At 37.7% G+C, this 21,461-nt stretch overlaps 1 protein-coding gene across 13 annotated transcripts in view; it reads right to left on the reverse strand.

The window, feature by feature from the left end:
• TENM3 (teneurin transmembrane protein 3) overlaps nucleotides 1–21,461 on the reverse strand; it is a 1,436,054-nt gene that overhangs the window by 861,696 nt on the left and 552,897 nt on the right. For 3 of the 13 annotated variants that reach the window (XM_081959141.1, XM_081959139.1, XM_081959142.1), the window contains exon 4: nucleotides 2,267–2,376. The exons of the other annotated variants lie outside the window; for them this stretch is intronic. The gene's annotated coding sequence lies outside the window, so the exon portion shown is untranslated. The remainder of the gene's footprint in view (nucleotides 1–2,266; nucleotides 2,377–21,461) is intronic. 13 annotated transcript variants of the gene reach the window in all.

Genomic DNA, 21,461 nt, shown 5'->3' on the forward strand with positions numbered 1-21,461 from the left:
GACATCCTAATAGAATGTTCCCATGATAGAATCAACAATGATGTGCACAACATCTGTATCTTGTGGAGAGCCCCTGCACCCTCCACCAGTGGTATTTGTTAGCCAGGAATGTAGAAAGCTACCTGGCCAGGTCCCACAGCAGCAACACCGCAGATGGTGCCACTTTCCCCCAAGTGATGAAGGATGCTCCAAGATTACTTGAATGAAATACCAGCCCCAAACATTAATTCCTCAGGTACTTTAAGTGTGCTAAGGAAAAACACCAGGCCACCGACTGCTGACTCACCAAAGTAACCCAAAAGCCCATAGCAATATAGGGAAGAAGGTGTTAAAGTCTACCCCGAGACCCCGCAAAATGGTGTTGGAAGGGGTTGAGGTTGTTGAGTTCACACACCCCAGCTGTGGAGATTGGGGAACTCTGACCATTCCAGAGAGGAGAAACACCAATTCCGACAATGACCCCCTAGACTAATGCCTTTGAAAAGGAGGGCTGAATGTCAGCTGCCTATCTTTGCTTTCTTTGAAGCTCACTAGCAACTGCCAAAACCAAGGGAATGGGGGCATTTGGGATGGAAAGAATGCTGGAAGTGTGAAAGAATGTTGTGGGAAAATTGGGGAGTATGGACACTAACAGGAACCAGAGGTGTGTGTATGTTAATGTGTGTGTATTTATTGTATATATTCTTCAGCTTGTGATGACAACTGAGCCCAAAATTTCTGTTGCTAAGAGAAATAGTTGTTAAATGAAATTTGTCACATTTTATGACCTTTCTTGCTACAGTTGTTAAGTGAATCACTGCAGTTATTGAGTTAGTAAAACACACTTGCTAAGTGAATCTACTTCCCCGTTGACTTTGCTTGTCAGAAGTTTGCAAAAATTGATCACATGACCCCAAGACACTGCAACCATCAGAAATATGAGTCAGTTGCCAATCATCTGACTTTGATCACATGACCACGGGGATGCTGCAATGGTCATAAGTGTGAAAAATGGTCAAAAGTTACTTTTTCACTGCTTTTATACTTTTGAACAGTCACTAAATGAACTGTTGTAAGTTGAGGACTACCTGTAGATGATTTAAAACATATCTTTTTTTTAAACTCATCTTTAAAAGTCCAGAATCTCTTGTGAACTGTAAAATAAGAAAATACAATTGAAGAAACATTTATGTACGTTATGTATATATCCAGGGAAGCAGACGATAGAATTAATCAAGTGTTCTAACTTGAAAGCAGAATACAACTCTTCTCAATAAAGTAAAATTAAACTTCAATTAGTATAGGCTAAAACATTTGTTAAATTATATTTTAAAAATTGACATAAAATTAAAACATAGAATTTAACAATTTAATCCTGAGCTATATTATATTGAAACAACTTGGGATCTTATATAGCTTAATACAGAACTAAGCACACAACCAAGTTTTCTGCATAACATCTACAATAGCAGACCATGCAAACCAAGATAAGATACAGATCTCCAATAAACTGTGAAAAAATAACAGAACAGAATAGGGATAAAATGATGTAGCTGATAATTGTGTATGTTTGCTTGCATAAATACCAATGAAGCATTAATGGCTTAAAAGAGAAATTAGAATGAACCACAAATTCAGAAAGATACTAACAATGACTATCAAAATCATCTCATTAAAAACAAGCTAAAAAAAAACCCATTAAATTTGAAAACCAATAAGGAAAATATGGTCCAAAATGAGTGAGAAATAGCATCCTCCATATGGACTCAACTATAATATAGAGAATGCCCACCAACTTCAATTTTTTAACAGCTGGACCAAACAATGAGAACCAAATGTATGTTTGAGAAGTACACTTCTGACAAAACAGATGCAGAAACAGAACCTCAAGGCAGAAGAAAGGGCATCTCTAAAAACGTGAAAGTGTTTCAAAATCAACACAATCCTCCTTCAAACAAAGAACCTACTAGTGTCATCACAATATTTCCAAAAAGTAAGCAACATAACACTCAAAACACTCAAAAATCTAATTAAAAAATACAAGGTCACCATATTGTATGAAAGGCAGTGGATGAATGCTCTTATGCTTCTATAACCACCCTAAAATACATAAACCTGATATCACTTCATAAAATTGTATCATTGATAATTAATTAATGTCAATTGCCAGTCAGAAGACATGATAAAACTACATTAATTTCACAATATACAGAAAAGTTAAATCATAATTTCAGTTGTGAAACTGTACACTTTTTAGATCAAATTAGATCTAAGAATGCAATCTTACCATATATATGACAGTTTGGTTCAGATCTTCAATCTGATATACTCATGCCAACTTCAATACAATATAGGTAGCATGGAATTCTTTCACCAGAGCCATCAGTCCACGACCTCCTGCCATAGAAAAGACAATCTATTATTCATTTATTGGCTATAATATGTTCAATTATAGCACTTAGAATATTGCATGGAATCTGATACATATTGTTTGACAGAATCAGAAAGTATGCAGTCCAATGGCATTTCAGCAGTGCCTTTTGTTCATTCTCAACATATTACTGATATGTGTGTGTGTGTGTGTGTGTGTGTGTATGTATCAGTGATGTGCGGTGAGGTTTATGGCTGGTGAGGCACTGACACAGTGGTGGGTTTCAAATTTTTTTAGACTTGTGGACTTCAACTCCCAGAATTCCACAGCCAGGCATGCTCAGTTCCGATTTAAAGTGACAGCATTTGTTTTTCTCCTTTGCTCCTTCTTTCTTTTTCTTCTCCTTTCCTCTCCTCCCTCCCTTTCTCCCTCCCTCCCCCCGCTCTCAAACACACAGACACAGACACACATACACACAAAGTTGGATTGGAGGGAAGAGCACCAGCGAGGAGACCACAGGAGGAGGCAGGAAGCCAGTCAAAGAGCCATACTGGAGCACACACACTTTCCCCCAGCCCCGGAAGGATCCAGCCCAGCTTCACTGATTACAGGTTTGAAAAGGCAATGTGGCTCTGCCTGCAATCAAACTACACTTGGGGACTGGGGAGGGAGAGCAGCACAAGCAAGCCAGAGTCCTTCCCTCCAGCCTTTGCCCAAAGCCCCGCACCAGGAGGATGAAGTTTGAATTCCTCCCCCTCCCTCCGACCCACACGTACCTTTTCCAAGAGCTGTTTCAAAGAGAATTTCAACTCTGCTCTTGCTTCGGGTCCTCTGAAGAAGCCCCGCCCAAACGAGCACCCTCTACGATGAGGCAGGAGAACTGTGTGCCTCACTTACAACAGGAATTTATAGGCTTTTAACCCTTGCTTAACTCTGTTCTGTCTGACCATAAAACACCTAAAATCAGACTAGATGAGGCATGCAGTTCTCCTGCCTCATAGTAGAGGGTGCTTTTTTAGAGGCTTTTTTAAACAGTTAAGCAGAGTCATCCACGGTGAGGCAGCAACTAGCTCAGCCTGACCTCAACTCTCGCTTTTTTCCTTTTACATTTTTTTTCATATATGTATATGTATATCACACAAGGCATATATATGAATGAGCGACCATTATTAATACAGCTTGTATCTATTTCTTTTCATTTATGATAAAAATATTTTATCTTGTTACCGTACACAGTAGCATCTTAAAATTATTTCATGCCCAAGAACACCTATACTTGGCTTCTATATTTAGCTCAATAATCTTTAATAAAAATGTGTAGTCATGTATTTCATTATTACTTCTTTTTTAAATCAGAAAATCATCTGCACAGAAGAAAATATATGTGTAACATAGCTATATAGTATGAACGATGTTCCTCATATACCGCTGTGTCATATCTTTTGTTTCAGGAATGGAGAAAAAAGATAAAAGATTTTTGATGATTGGGAGGTGAACTTGAGGAAGATAGTTTAATGTATATATTTACTTTGTAAACTTCCTGAACTTCAGATAAAGTGACAATTCTTTTTTTCCCCTCTTCACAGCTTTTAAGGGGTTCTACAATCAATTGGCAAAGCACCTTGCAGCTTTCAGTAAATGTTCTGTAGTCTAGAACATTCACAGAAATATGCTACAGGATAGCCAATTTTCTTCAGGAAACAGTGATGTAGCTTGGAAGCCTGAAGAACAGGAATATGCATTGATCTCAATGAGACATTACAAAGTTTTTCAAAACAAACATAAAAGGCAAATAAATTGCTTTTCCTCTCAAAAGTTTCCACTCCCAAAAAGCAACCAAATATCTTGTTCCATTTTCATAGTTTATAAATGTCTAAGGGTAAGGGCAATTTAATTCAACAATTCATTTTATATAGTGGGGCTATCTTCAAATCATGACTGGGTAAGAGTTTAGTCTACAGTAAAGTGCATTTGCTCAGAATCAGCTCTATCAGGATATTGGAAAGCCTATTAGAATCCAGATCACCCCTACAAAAATGTTTCCCTTTCAGGAAATTATTGTATCAACATTACTTGGGGCATTATTAAGCTTTAATACTGGACTCATTTCATACCCAGTGTTGCCCCAACTAATGTATGGATTTAAACACTACATTTTTCTATGTGTGTCTTTTATTTACAGTAATACAATAATAAAGTACAGCATAGTAAATTATATACAGTGTAAGGTTTCCTGGATTTTGTATCTCAACTAAAAATAAATAAAACAAGGAAAAAAATGATTAACAGAAAGCTAAGTCTATATTAAGACACATACATAGAAGATATTGGTTTATGCATATTTAAAGCCGATTATGAAAAAATACACAGGTTTGGTGCAAAGAACTCTAGTTTTAACTTTGTAACAGAATAATAAAAAGCCAAATTCATGAGAAAATTCTGCTTTTTTTTTGACACAGACCAAATTATAGTCCGCACTGGTGAAATAACTAATCACATTCATTTTCAGGCTTTCTAACTGCAAGTGGAAATAAAAAAAAATATTTACACTGAAGTTCAACACCACATTTTAATTTCTAAACCAGCTAAGAAAACAATTATAGAGGTCACAATTATCCTATTTATCGCACATTCTCCTTCTTCCACACGATTAGCTTGCTGGGGAACACCTGGTTTTGCAGAAGGCGGACAATTACACTAATTCTTTGTAAAACAATACCAAACACTATAACTATAAGAATGAAAGGTCAATGTACTCCTGCTGATCCAAATTTGTCTTCAATTCCCTTTCCCATCTTCCTCATTATCCTGTCTGGAAAGGTGTGCAAGTAATCCCCTTGACTGCCCTTGATGTCAAAGGTGCTTTATGATTCCCGACAAAGAAAGTGTTAGCTGCAAGTGATGTGAATAAGTAGCAATTTGACCTTCTGCTATCAGCTGGACTACAGGAAGACTGAGTAAGCCTCAAACAGCGTAGTAAAAATAGAGTGGAGATGGTATAAAATTGGGTTATTGCATTATTTGTCATCATTTAGAATTTCCTCCTGGGGCCATTAGAATCATAACAATATCCTTAAATGTCATCTTTCTCACCAGGATGGACATTAGAGTCCTACAGAAAAAACAATGCATTTAGAAATTATGTATTAGGCTAAAGAATAATGTTAAAATCATAAACAGTTAACTAACCATCAAAATAAGAAATTACACGTACACGCACAGAGACTTATTTCCCCCTTCCCATTTTTATGTCCTGCAAACCTTAAAATAGCTCATGTAAAGCATAATGCTAACGAGTCATCTAAGCTACTGATCATTATAGCATCAGAAAAAGACAATATTTTGTCTTTCCCTTTGGATTTAGAGTGTGAATGGTGAAGCAAAAGAGAGTGAAAGAGTGAAACATGAAAAGCTTGATTTGTTAGGTCCCCTGCTGTCTGAGAAAAGATCAAAGCTCAGGAGGGGGCTGTAGAACAGCTGAATGCCTTGCACTGAAACATGGCCTATGGCAGCTGCTCTGGGCACACTCATGTAACACAGGTGTACCTCCAGCTCAACCTTGCCTGTTGAATCATGGGAGCAGGTTACGTTTTCTCTTCTTTCATTATTTCAACCTTAGCCACTGAGGACATGTAAGCTCCATCCATCACAATGCACAAATTCACAGTGCAGAGATTCAGTGCAGACCTAATTAAAGCTTTTCCTTTCATTTGCAGAGATAATTAGACTTTCATCTCACCAGGACACTTCAGAAAGATCTATTCCTTTCTTCAATAAAAGCTACATCAAACAAAAGCAGATTTTAATCGCATTTTCTTTGGGGCATGAGTCAATAATGAAAGATGTCATGGGTAACAAAAATTGTGTTGCAAGGGGGAAAAAAGAAGAGGGAATCCTAAGCAATGCTCTTTAATTAACATCATGTTTGCAAACACCATTAATTTCCCCTCATTAAAATGATTTTTATCTACAACTGATTGTTGATAAAGCAATCGATTTGAGTATCTCATCTGTTTCATCACAAAGCAGGAACCCCATCTGCTGTGCTTTCAAAGCGGTAATCATGCAGAGTGATAAGCAATATGTGAGAACAATAAAAAATGCATATGTGAGTGTGTCAGAGATTTGGAAGGAAGAATACTGGGCAAAGGCCGCCTTTAAACAGATCATGTATTAAAAATGATTTGATGTCAGGCCAAAGGATAAATATGTCACAAAGATCAGAGTTCCATAAGTAACACATGAATTAACAAGCGGAAGTGGGAAAGGTTGCATCTGTGATTAAGGAATAATGGTAAGCAGATATGGGGGGAGGGAGGGGGGAAGAACCATAATAAAAGGCCAACCACTTAGCTGCATTTAACACTGATCTACTCACATTTATGATGTAATACCAGATGACAAATGTGCATTGCTTCTTGCCTATGGCTTTCTAATTAGTGGTACACTAGAGCAGAAGCTTTTCTCTGGTGTGATGTTTACCACTGGAGACAATATAAAGCATTTTTGGCTTTAAGCCCATATTGTTGTTTTCAGTTTTTATTTATTTTCAGTTTTTTATTCATACTCTCCACAAAAATAGTGGGACACCAAACATGAAAACTGATGAGCCTGTTCAAAGCACAATAAAAGCCTGCTTTCTATAGATGATACATAATTCAGTCCTTCAGATTATTGATAAATTAATGAATGAAAAAGTGTAAATAAAAATAATATTTCCTGCTATATTATTAAATTATATTAAATTATAATTATTAAATTAATAATTTAATAATCAAATTAAATATATAATTTAAATATTCAAGGCCATGTAAAAAAGTCCCTCTCTGAGGGAGATGGGCAGTTCAGAAAAATGAAAAATAAATAAAATTGAAAATATTTTGCCAACCAGAATAAGATGCTCCATTCCTTCATAACATGGATATTCAAAATAGGTATGTCAAACCAACAGGATGCATGACGAATATTTCTACCTCATATTATATTTATTCCATTTGTATCAGTGTGATATAGGGGAAAAAAGTCAATTTAGTATATGGAAGTGTTACCTGGTTATATGCATTGTTTAATTATGAGAAGAACAAAAGAATTAAAAATCATAAATGGAATTCTGCCCAATTTCATTACATAGTATTTGTTTTGTGGATATATTTGTTCCTGTGGATGTTTAAAAAGTTTTTCCTAATTTTAAAATTTTAAAAAAATGTTAGTAACTTCAACTTTCAGACTCTATTATGTAATAATTCTAACTTTCAGACTCTATTATTATGTAATAATAATAATAATAATATCTGAAGTTTTGAGAATATTTGATAGGCATAAATTTTAAACAGACAGTATGATTATTTATTTTTAAAGACTTAAAATGATTATTTATTCTGAGAACATCTCTCCTCAACCTGCATTGTAAGAGACAATATTTCAGATTGTGAACCTTTTGTTGTCAGAATATAAAATTTCACTGCAAAGGAAGATCCACAGTTCCAGTCTCTACTGGAAGGGATTGATGATATATTCCATTTGTACATGAAATTTATTCTTCAAACTTCTAAAATATTTTCTCTCCACATTCTTCTCACATTCCTTTTGTAGATTTGGCAGAACTTTTTATAGCGAGCAAGGCCAATGGCCCATTCTAAAAATCAAGCCTAATTCAACTTTATCTCAATGAAGAAATACTGGAAAGTAGTACTCTATCCAATTGAGATAAGCAATGCAGTTCAGTGAAAGTCTTTAAAAGCTCGCTTCAACTTTTGGGTACAAATTCAAATACCCTTCCATTAATTGGAAGATTCCAGTTCTCTTTTATTGATTTCCTTTGCTGAAACAACTTCCTAATACCTGTTTCATTGTTTTCATTAACTTCAGTATAAGCATATCCAGCAGTTCTACAGCCAAACATAAGTACCATATAAATAATATTTTAGTAGGCATTGTGTTTTCACCATGAAAACAATATTGGGAACAATTGTGGATATCACTTGTACCATTTATTTAAAAAATAAGGTGTGAGGGAAAATCTATCAACATACAAGTCTAGGAAACCCTTGCTTCAATAGTAAGAACACACTTTGAATCATATACAGTATTTCATTAATGTTCACACAGATGGATCCCTCAATTTTATGAAGGTGGATTCCTTGTTTCCCTCTTCTTTCTTGGAACAGGAAATGCCAGTATAAAAGAGAGAAGACGGCATGGGTTTGCTTTGCCATGTGTTTAGACCTCAAGACTGTTGGATCTCTGAGCTTTTATTGTGTTTGTTTTACTTATTTGTAAAGTTTATATTGCAGATTTTATAAGGCTTCAAGACAGCATGCCAAACAATTTCCTCTCTGACCGCTTTCCATGACAACAGTGAGATGGATTGTGCTGAGAGACAGTGATTGCTTTATAGGAATCCAATAAAATCCTATGGCTGAATAGAGAATTAAATCTGGTTTCCTTTATACTAATCCAACATTTAAACAACTACATGCTGGCTCTTTTATCTTAGTCCTAAAACTGTAAATCAGCAACTTTTAATAGGTGTGGCTCCAACATCTAGGATATATATGAAAAATGCTAAGTGCTAAGATGAAATATATATGGAACATATTTTATTACTATTTCATCCTTCCTGATAAAACATAACCGTCTGCATTTTCAATCTGTTTTGGGTTTCCTTGGAGAAAAAAAGCATGAAATAATTTAGAATGGAAGAAATATATGGGAAAAAGGAACATGGGTCTAGTTTCAGGTCAACTATAAAGGCTTACATTATCTCATAGTTGTTCAACCAGTTAATGATAATTAAAATAAAATATTTATGAAACTTTGCATGAATATAGTCACCCAATAGGTCTCCCATTGAACCTAAATGGCATTCCAATTAAGGCAAGTGAGTAGGCAGTAATGTAATCAAAACTTTAATTTAAATCCATGTTAGATCCATATCTCAACGACACTGATCTGGTGGGAAATTTAACATTATCCCTGTCATGATCAGATTATGTCCTGATATCTTTGAGGCTCTTTTACCAACCCTTTCTACATTTGAGTCATCCTTTCATGGTGACAGAGAAACCTGAATGGGTTCAAGGGGGAACAGAAAAATATCCCTCAGGCTTTTGCTGCATGCCCCTACTGAAGCCTTGATAACAACATGGAATCAAAGAGTGCTGAAACTCTGGACAGGTTCATACCTGTGTGGCCTCTTTTGATCCATCACTCCTGACAGTCCCTATGGTTCATAGAAGAGTTGTGGGTTTTGAAAAGAGTTAAGAGATTCCTAGAATGCCACTGGATAAAAAATGAAAGATGAGTCTGATTGGACATGACTTAGAGCCACTACAAAGGCCTACCTCTTGGTAGTAAGAGTGGTGAAACAGTATTATTTCTCCACCCTCATTGCCTCTGCAGAGTGTCACCCAGTGGCCCTGCTCTGACTCACCCAGTCCCTCCTGAGACAGGAGACTTGGGTGATCATCTTCAAGGCCATTCAGAGAAAATTTGCTCAACACTTGATAGACAAAATCATTCAAATTCGTACCCAGTTGGAACCTATGCATGGTGCAGATCTGGGTGATATGTCTGGGGAAGAACTTTGCTCCCTTAACTGAGAACAGTTCAATCCTGTAGGATCTGAAAAAGTGGACAAGGTTCTTGACTCTATTACTGCAATCATCTGTCAACCAGGCCCTTGTCCTTCCTGGTTGGTGACAGCCTCCAGGATAGTGATTAGCAGGCATGTCCAGGCAGTGATAAATTCTTCACTGGTATTCTGACTCAGCCTTCACAAACAACGAGAAACCACTTATGAGTAAAACAACCCCCTTTTTAAAACAGGGCAGGAACAGACTTTATTCATGTTGGATAGACAAACAACAAAAATAATTAGTCACAAATGAGAGTCTTTCTCCCTTCTGAAACAGGGTGAGAACAGTCTCTGTTCACATGAGAACTCAAGATATAAAGTCCTTCAATTATTAAGACAAGCAGAAATAGTCTCTGTTCACCCCAGCTGAGGCAAATTCACTACCTATTATTTCCAAGCAAGGGAACTCAGTTGGCACTTCAAATGTAGAGCAATTAGTCCCGACAAACCTGGTTCTGGCAAAGGATTCCAACTTGATTGATATACACTGGACAATGAATGGTTGTCTGTGACAACAGGCCACTCTTAAACCCCTACTACCATGTTTCCCTGAAAATAAGACAGTATCATATTTTCTTTTGACCCTTGAAATAAGCGCTTGGCCTTATTTTCAGGGAGGTCTTATTTTTTTTTTGGAGGTGTAGGAGATGGCGAGCATGGTCACCTAATGGTTGCTGCTGTGTTGAAATATTTCTGAGGGGGGCTTATTTTAGCACATGCGCTCAAAAGCCCGATTGGGCTTATTATCCAGGGAGGTCTTATTTTTGGGAAAACAGGGTATTTAGCAAGGAAGTGCCTGACTAGCAACTATGACTTCTGTTTCCTGAGAACTGGCTTATTGCCTTCCGTTGCTCTCCTCTCCTCTCCTCTCTATACATATTTGGGATGGACCCCATCTCTTCCTTCCCCTCACTCAGCTCAGGCCCCAAAGCTGCCTCTCTACCTGAGGAGAGGAGAGGAGAGCAACAGAAGGCAATAAGCCAGCTCTCAGGAAAGAATGTTTCTAGGCATTTCAGGAGACCCTGGTTCAATTCTTCTTTAAAAAGCCACCTTGATCCCATCTGCTGGACAATTTTGGGGGAGGTGGTAGAAAAGGTGGTTGCTTGGCAGCTTCAGAGGGTCCTGGATAAAATGGATTATCTATATTGCTTTCAGTCATGATTCAGGCTTGGCTATATGACAGAAACATTGTTTCCATAGGAAAGACACTTTGGATTTTTGGCAACAGAGGATGGAGGTATTCCAACATCCTTTTGTCTTTGACTTCTCAGCAGCCTTCAGTATCATTGTCATGGTATCCTTTCTGGCCAGCTATGGGGCCTGGAGCTTGGTAGCAGTGTCTTGCGCTGGTTAACCCTGTTTCCAAGGCCAGTCCCAATAGATGTTACTAGGGAATGAGAGATCCAGCCCATGCTGCCATTTTGTAATTTGCTGCAGGGCTTTGTACTCTTTTCATTCCATTTTAACAGCTACATGAAGCTGCTTTGTGAGGTAATCATGGGTTGAGGTATCAGTATGCCAAAGATATCCATGTTTATATCTTCACTTCTAGAGACTCAAGTGATGCTGTCACTGCCCTCTTGCGGTGCCTGGAAACTGTGGGACAACAGGCTTCAGCTGAAGCTTGGCAAGATAGCACATCATAGGTGCATGGAGCTTTGGTACCTGACACTTTGACATCAGTTGTGGAGGAGTTGGGATTGAAATTTTGGGTTGTGTGCCAGTTTCAGTCTTTCCTGGATAAGGAGTCCCTGTGTTCAGTCATTCAAGCCCTAATCATCTCATGTCTGGACTACTACAATGTGTTCTACTTGGGACTACCTATGTAGAGCACAATGCAGTATCACATGGCATGGATCCAGTGTACTTGAAAAACTGTCTCACTCTCATAGAATTGGCCTATCTCACCATGCTGGTAGAAGAGGCATGCTGTAGACCTCACAGAAGCTCACAGGATGATTTTGGGTAAGTCATCTTCTCTCACTCCAACCTATCACACAGAAAAGATAGAAACACTATGTATGCAGCCTTGGACTTCTACACAAAAAGGCAGGATATGGACCAGCTAAATAAATATCTAATTTTATTTTAAAATATACAAAATATTAAATGATTAAGGCCAATCTTAGAGGCTCAGTAAAAGCAAATATATGTAAATAGGTAATGTACAAATATAGAAATATATTTCTATTAATATAAATATTAATAGATATAAAACTGGGGTTTGGAATCAAAACTGGGGTTTGGAATCAAAATTTGATAGCAAGTGCAACATGCAATATTATGGTTTCTCTTCAAATTGTATAAATCTTTCATCTTTTCCAAACTTTATAATTTTGGTTATTTTTTTTACAGAAGATTCTTTTTACTACAGGAACTTATTCCAAGTTTGATAATGATTGTGTTCTTCCTGCTTCAACAAGTTACAGTAAGCTATGTACAAATCCAAACTAAACGTTCACCATTTGGGGGGAAAGTAGTAAATATTCCTTTTAAAAATTAGAAATGACATTTTATCATGTAAATGTAAATCTATTCTATTTTAAAAATCAGGGTGTGAAGATACTTCTCTTTTGTATTAGGTGACAGTTTTCACAAAAATTGTGTCTTGCTATTTGTCTTGGCTAATTAATGAAGCACCCAGGAGTTAATAAGTACTTCATTTAAAATTCCAGTCAAATGAGTGCTGAATTGTAGTGCTTGCATCACAATACATTTATTGGACATAGACCCTCAAGCATGCATCCATTAGACATAAACTAGAACACCATGTATAACAGATGCAAGTTTTTAACTTGTATAACAATAACATATTCACAACTGTTTCTACTATAAGTATTTCTAAAAGAGGTATTCATTTCCTACAGTAATTTCTAACAAAACATTTAATTAATATTGTATAGACAAACTTGGTCAGGGGCTTTATATTTGTAATTTTAGAAAGGCTGAAAATTATGTGAGTAGACAAATAGTTGATGGGATCATTTCAAGAATAGGGTCAGATCTGTGATTTTTATTTCCTAAATTTAGAGAGAAATGCATGGGAGTTTAGGACATTCTTTATTAATTTTAAAGAGGGCTTGCAATTATGCTTAATGGAAAAAAATTACATTAAAAGGAAATTGAGATAAATGTGTTAATGGTACACTGAATCTGGATTTTTCACGGCTTTTTTCTACAGAAGACTTCTATAAAGGTGGGTCCTGTTTTACAATTAGAAAGAGTGTACAGCCCACTACACACCTAATGGTGAGCAGCCCTCAAGTTGTTCTGGTGCCATTAGTGAGTAATTTACCCTTGTACAACTTGATTGCCTACAATGGTGAGAATTACATTGTATCTATCTCACAAACCAGCTCTTAAGTTATATCAACAGTGCTCTTTTAGGGAAGCAGTGGTTCCTTCACTCGCTCGTACTGGATTTGGTTGTTAGAGGCAGCATGCCCTGTCCCAGTTCACACACGCTCACACCCTCAAAAGTTGCAGTCTTTATTGGAGTTTTGCCAATTCCAGTTCCCTGGAATCACTTCCCAAATAGGAACTAGTGAAAACTCCCAACAGACTCCAACTCTCCCTTCTCAGAGCACAGTCCAAATTTGTCAGGCTTTCTCCACCAAATTCTAGGTCAGTCCACAATCCAAACAAAAATCACCAAGCCAAAATCCAGGTACAAAGTTCCCAAAAGGCATCTAAAGTTCAAAGCCCAAAAGAGCAAAGAATCCAATTCCAGAGTCAAGGCATGAATTCACGAAGGCTTAATGCACACACATGCATGAAATAGACAAATTGATTCCAGTGTTGCTCTGCTCCTTGTGCTGGGCTAGGTGTTAGTTGGTACAGCTCATCAGGAGGAACAAGGTTAACACCTCACAAATAATTGCAGTGACCTCCACTGAGCCTGTCTTCTTTCTGCCCTATGTGCCCATGGATCAAGTAGAGGAGGCAATTCTTTTTCAACTGCACTGGCCAGGTGCAGCTGTGCACCTCCCTCTCCCGCACTTCCAGCAGAGCTTCAGAACACCTGCAGCTGCCCCTCTCTTGTTCCTGCTTCAGCTGGCCCTCCAGCAATCTCTCTTCTGTGTCTCGCCTCTCCACTCCTGGTTCAGAGTCTTCAGAGGCTTCTTGGTGCTCCTCCTTCTTCAAAGTCCTTGTAGCTGCCTCTTCCTCCTTTTCCGAGCTGGCATCTGGGGAAGCCATCACACAGCACCTGAAGAGTACTGTTGTTTTTCTCTAATTTTATCAATGTTGAGAAAATGATTTCAGGCTTGCTGCATTTTTTTTTCTTTGCTTGTTTGGCTGAATAGAACAGTTAAGGATCTCTGCTAAAAAAACTCAAGAGAATTATGAATTGCACAATTCATAGAATTAAATAGCCTCAAATTCATAGAATATGGCAAGTTTTGAATTAAATGGAAGAAAATATGCCCTTATTCCTATTCAATAAAATGCTGGAAAAATGATGAACTTTATGTGAGTTTTTTTTTTAAATCAGAAGCCTTCTATAATCCAGGTTGTAGAAAAATATTGTGTAGTGGTATTGAAATGATAAAGCAACTAATGAAAAGTCTTCCATATAACTTGCTTTATTTTTTTAATCACCTTGATTTTATCTAACGTTTTATTTTTTTAAAAAATGTTTAGTGCTCCTAGATCAGTGATGGTGAACCTATAGCACGCGTGTCACAGGTGGCACGCGGAGCAATTTGTCAGGGCATGCGAGGTGCTGCCCTGTCAGCTGGCCAGCGTGCATGCGTGCACTCACCAGCTGAGTTCACCCTTTTTTAAAGCCATTTTTTGCCCTCCCCAGACTCCAGATGTTTTATAGGAGCCTGAGGAGGACGAAAAGAGCCTCCCCCGCCCCCCCCCGGAGGCCCTCCGGAGGCTTCATGAGCTTCCCTGAAGCCTCCGGAGCACAAAAAATCAGCCCTACTGGCAAACTGGAAGTTCAGGAATGGACTTCCGGTTTGCTCGGAGGGTTGTTTTGATTGCTCCGGAGGCTTCAGGGAAGCCTCCTGAAGGTCCCTGAAGCCTCCGGAGGGCTTCCAGGGGGCGGGGGAGGCTGTTTTATAAAGCCTCTAGAGCCTGGGGAGGGTGAAAAAACATTCCAAAAATTGGGGGTTCGGGCCTGTAGTGTGCGTATGTGCACTGGGGGTGTCGTGCATTGCATTATGGGTGCGGCACGCCTGCACACGACCTGCCTGTGCTCCCCCCACTTATGGCACACGAGCCAAAAAAGGTTCGTCATCGCTGTCCTAGATCTTTTGCATAATAAAGTAATAATGACAGTAATAATGATCACCTAAATAATAATTCTTAAAAATAAACCAAGAGTATAATCTATTTTCAGGAAAGGACAATTATATTTTTATATATGAATATAAGAAGAGTCTTGCAAGATCAGAGCCTGTGTTGCATAGAAATCTGCATTAATAATTCTATATTAATGCTGATAATAATGGTGGAAATCTAAGGAAAGTAAATGCATACTTCTATAAAGAAACAGTCTATATGGATAAGAAAAGTTTAGTTTAAGGAATAGAGCAATGTTCTGAGCTTAAATAATATAAACTAATATAATGAATTTAATTAACTCTAAAATGATTTCACGTGACTCATTTTTCTACTGAAACATGAAAATGAAGATAATCTCCCAGTATCCAGGTGTCAGTAAAATTTAAGTGCTTGCTAGATGTTGGCCCACCCATTGATTATTAATACACTATTAATCTACTTGGCAAATTTAGACTGTCATTTAACTTCACAATCTGTAAAAATAAAACAGCATCATACCGAGAAAATAATGACAACTTGCAAAAGTAACATTGTTATTAATTGATTTTACATCCATTGTAATCACACACTGGTCTTAATGAATGCAACCAGCATGTTAGTTTCAAATAAACTTTTTTCTGCAAATCTAGTGTTAATTAATGTGCTGAGCCAAATAAGTACAATCTAATAGCAATATTGTGCCAGTGTCTATCCTATTGACACCTAATATTTTGTGTTCTTTGTAAGTCTTGTTTTAACCCACTCTCAAATATTAATCTTCAAGCATTTGATAACATTATGATCAGACTGTAATGTTTTATTCTGAAATATATCACAGCTACATTTTTGAACAGAGCAAACTAGGCTTTTCCTGACAATACTAGCCCCCCTAATTCATCATGCCAAGTCTTGCCCACTCCTTGATCCTAATCTTTTTAATACATTGACAGTTGTGTCTTCCTCCATCACAAACCAAAGCCAAAACCAAACAGATCTAGGTTTTCTGAGTTATTATCGTAGTAATACAAAGTTACCTTTTCTTTTCACAGACCATTCTTAATAAGGAATGTTTTAAATTTTAGTTAAAAAGTGGCATTTAATTGAAATCTTCCAGTGGAAATTTCTATGTATGATAAATGATATATTTTGGGAAAACATTCATCTGCTTTAATGAATTATCCCTCTCTTATTCAGCAAATATATATACAACCTATTCTCATTTCATTTCAATTTTTTAAAATCAGATTTATCATGGTTAAATGCAACATGCTTAGAAAGTCAAATACACTTTTAAATAAATATTTTCTCCATATAGTTACAAGTTTAGTTCAGTTAAATCAATCAAACAAAAAGAAACTATTTCACCTTATCATTTGCAATTTAGTCATCAAATCTAGTCATCATCTTCTGGCTATTAAACAGAAACCACAACTTTGAACATGCATGGTAATTGCCTGAGAATATCAGTTGCATACTACTTGTCCAGGTAATCTTTTAAAGAAGATATGTAAGGCAATAGTTATGTGTTCTTCATAACCAGCACTGCATAAGTAGAATAAACTATCTTATCTTAGATAGATAGATTGATAGTGTATGTATAATTGCTGATCCAAGTTGCAAACACCTTGGTAGGCTGCATTTAGTTGTAGCGATAAGTATGCTAATTAGGTTTGTGAATTATAATCCCATTTCACACATTTACTGTGAAATACGGATATACTGCAAATTTGTTCCTTATTATTGCAGTCAGTAGAGCAGAGGCTAGGAACACCCTTACCAAATATCTGACTCTGATAGATGGCAAGCAAGAATAAAGGGGGAAAAGGAAACATGAAAGACATACAGAGAAAACGGACAGGATTGGAACAGGGAAAACCTGAAAGGAATATAAGATATTGGGAATTTTAAAGGAGCTGCATAAAAGTGGTTTTGTGCAAAAAAAAAAAAAGAGTGGAAAGTAATATAGAAGGATCAAATGGGAATAGGTATTGCTTGATTTGAATACCAGAAGATTATTCGTGAATATGTAAGCCTATAACTTAGGCTTTCTGGTTCTTGTGCAATAATACAAGAGTCAGAAAGTCTAAGTCCATAATAGAAAACCTATAGCACGCGTGCCCGAAGTGGCACACAGAGTCATGTTGCCTGGCATATGCAGCGTTGCCCATTCCTCTTTCGGGTCTCTTGTGTGCATTTGCATGCGATGATCAGCTGACCTTTGTGCATGTGGCAGTGCCGGAAACCAAAGAGATGGTCTTCTGTTTTCTGGCATGAGCATTCATGCCACCCAGCTTATCAACGTGTGCACAAGCACAGCAGTAAACAGAAGACTTGCTGGACGGCGCACATGAGTGTGCCGGAAATTGGAAGTACATTTTCCGGTGCGTGCATGCCCTCTGGGCAACTCCTCTTCCTGGTTGCAGCATAGACAATCACACTCAGAAAGTGCTCCCTTTTCAGCAGACAGTGCCACACGTGCATGCCCGCGCTCCCATCACTGGTCTAAGTTATATTATGTTTAGTGGTTTTTAAGTTTTTTAAAAATGTTATAATCAAGAGCAGTTGTACAATTTGAGGCTTTTCATTAGAAAGTTCTCATCCAAGAAGAGATCCAATGCAGGATTTTTTTCTCCAAAAGAAAAGTAATGTGATTAAAAAAATAATATTTTAATTTCCTTTCATTGTGCTGCAGGCATGGTCCATGTTCTGAAATATACTGAAGTGCCACTAAATAATTTATTTCTTTAAGGCAATAACAGAGGTGGGTTCCTGCCGGTTTAATCGGTTCGGTAGAAGAGGTTCGTCAAATGTAGTTAGAAGGAGTTCCACTGGTGGAGCCGGAAGTAAGTTCCAGAATGCTTGTCCTGTTGCTCGCTCGCCCTGCCCGTTCCGTCCCAGCTCGCTTGCTCCCCTGCCCGTCCCTACTAAACTAGCCCAGCCCGCTGCTCACTGATTCACTGGTGCACAAGCAAAATACCCTCCTGGGCCAGGATCAAGGCGGAGGGGACAATGACTTTCCTCCTGCTGTCACCACTGCACAATGAGGTGAGTAACTGGTTACGCAGCGCAGGGAAGCCATGCTGAACAGGAGACTCCTTAGCGCCAGACTCAGTTCAGTGCGAGCCGCGATCCCCTTTGTGTTGGTTCAGGAAGGAGGGGAATGGGGAGCAGCAGCAGCAGCTGGTTGGTTGCAGGGAAGGAAGAGCTCCAGTTCTCTTGCTCTGCACAGGGCTCTCCTTGCACAGGGCTCTGGAACTCTCCCCGCTCTGTATACAGGGATGGCCGCTCCGGCTCTTTCCTGAGCCAACATGAAGTGGACCATGGCTGGCGCTGACCTGAGTCTGGCGCTGAGGAGTTTCCTGTGCAGCATGGCTCTCTGTGCAGCACAGCCAGCTACTCACTTCTCAGTGGCGGCAGCGAAAGGAGTCGCTGTCCCCACTGCCATGATCCCAGCCCAGGACAGTATTTTGCTTGCACATGCAAAAAAGAGATGAAAGAGAAAAGGAGAGAGAGAGAGAGAGAGAGAGAGAGAGAGAAATGAAAGAGAGCTGGAAAGAGACTGGGAGACAGGGAAAATAGAGGGAACAAATTAGAGGGAGTAGGGGGAGAGGGAGCAAGAAATGAAAGAGAGCTGAAGGGAGAGAATGAGAGAGGAAAAAAGAGGGAAACAAATCAGAGGAAAAGAAAGGAAGAAAAAGAAAGAAAGAAACTTTCTCAGACCTATGATGAAAGCAATGGCAAGCTAGATCTCTTGCCAAGAAAACTGCAGTTTACCAAAAGGCACAAATTGGAAGCAAGTCTGATTTTTTAAAAAAGAAAATAACAGAGATGGCAAAAAAATGCATCTGAAAATAAGATTATTTATAATTTATAACGTATTATATTGTCAAACTCAAAAGAATATATATATATATATATATATATATATATATCCTATTGCTGTTAGTACAATCTTGCCAGCTTCTATCAACTTAGAGTTCACTATGAAAAGATTACAGAGAAGCAATTTCCTACAATTAATAACTTCATTTTGGATTTGCTATCGTATTCAATGAGAAAGAAAGAAAAAGAAAGAGGGAAAGGGAAGGAAAGGAAGAAAGAAAGAAAGAAAGGAAGAAGAGAAAGGGAAAGGAAAAATAGAGAAAAACAGAAATGAAAGGGAGGGGGAAAGAAGAGAGAGACCCTATTCCCACAGAAAACACTGAGCCATGAAACCTGGGTAGGCATGTCTGGGGGGGATGTCATGTGACTGGGTGGGAGTGATGTTGAGTTGGCCACACCCACCCAGGTTTTGTGGCTCCCCGTGTTTTCTTTTCTGTGGGAAACAGATCCAAATGGCTCTTTGAGTGTTTAAGATTGCCGACCCCTGTGCTACACCATGCTTTAAGACAAAATTTCATTTATTTGTAATTAGAAATAAATATTTCACAATATATAATTACATATTGTTTTTGTGATTAATCACTACGCTTTATTATGTTCAATTTATAACAATAAAAATACATTCTGAATATTAGATATTTACATTACGATTCATAACAGTAGCAAAATTACAGTTACATAGTAGCAACGAAAATAATTTTATGGTTGGGGGTCACCACAACATGTATTAAAGGGTTGCGACATCAGACTATTTAAAAAAAGATTCTATCAACAATAAATTAAAATAAACCATTATAAAAAATTCTATACTCAATACTTTTAAATGTATTGTGTATGGAATTTTTTAAATCATTTTATTTAAAAGGATTGAGTATAGAATTTTTTATTCAAAGTATTCAAAGCCTTCTTGATTTTAAATGTCAATTTATTCATTCCTGCACATTCTAATATATATTCATTTTCATATCTTTGTTTTTCCACTGTTGTGCAAACACAATTCCAGAAGCTGTTAACATGTGCAAAATTAAATATGTATTGTATTCCCTTTGAAATGCCCGACCAAATATTACGGGTTTTAAATCCATATCTTGCTTTACCATTGCTTCTAACCATGACACCACTAACTCTTGAATAGCTACTTAGTCTGTCCTAAGTACTGAGCCTAATTCATATATTCCTGTTTTTTGAACTGAGGAATAAATTTCAGAAAAAGAAATATGTATTGCTCTGTGAATCTACCTATGACATTCATTCTTGATCTAACTTCTTAGATGAAAAACTATATCTTTCCTGTTTGTTGGGGGACATCCTTCCTGAAAAGACTGTACATGGTTGGGTGAAAACAGAGGTCCCTTCTGTTACCTGTAGTGTAGTCCTCAGCTTACAACCACAATTGAATTCAATATTCTTTTATTTCCTCTGCAGTTCGTATTATTTAACAGGATAAAGAGGCAACAGAGTATGACCGCTAGGACAGTCATCTTTCCTGTGTTAGTAGCTGTTTTATTGCTTTGTGTGCTTGTTTCATCCTTAATATAGTAGTGCAAGCAATTACGTATCTCTTTGTGCAGGCCATTCATTGGAGCAAGGTGGTCTGTAAGTGACTTCAACACACAAAATGACAGTAATCTTCCTTTTCTATTATTTTGTGTGCTGGTTTCATCCTAATGCAGTGCATGCAATGAAAGAGTTCATTTCTGTGTCTCTTCTTTGTGCAGGCCATTCATTGGAGACAGTGATATTGAAGACTGGCAAGGACAGTCATCTTCCTTCTGTAAATAGCTCTTTTATTGTTTTGTGTACTTATTTTAATCTTATTTAAGTAGTAAGTACACAAAATAATAAATTTCCTTTTTTATATTTTTTGTAGATTATCCATTGGGGCAAAGAATTCAGTGATATTGTCTTGGCCACTCCCACCTGGTCACATGACTGCCAAGCCACTCTCATTTGGTCACATGATTGCCAAGCCACTCCCACCCAGTCACATGGCTGGCAAGCCACTCCCACACTTACAGAAGAGGTTCCAAAAATTTTTGAAACACACCACTGGGTGATAAGTATACGAGGCATCTAATAAACTAATGAAATATCTAATGTAAAATTAACTATAGTGCCATGATCATAAATAAATCTTCCAGAAAATTGTATTGTTATTTTTGAGTGTAACAATTAGGATGAATCTTAGAAGCGCATAAAACCTGAACCTCACTAGCTTTGTCTAAGACCTTAAAAACTTGGCTTTGTTGCTGTGCCTGGGACCAGGTGTCTGTTGTCACGTTATCTTGGTTAGGCTGATAGTTGGTTCTATTTCAGTTCCCA

The sequence above is a fragment of the Natrix helvetica genome, assembly GCF_964273705.1.
Source record: "Natrix helvetica genome assembly, chromosome: 7".
In the NCBI taxonomy this organism is placed as follows: Eukaryota; Metazoa; Chordata; class Lepidosauria; order Squamata; family Natricidae; genus Natrix; species Natrix helvetica.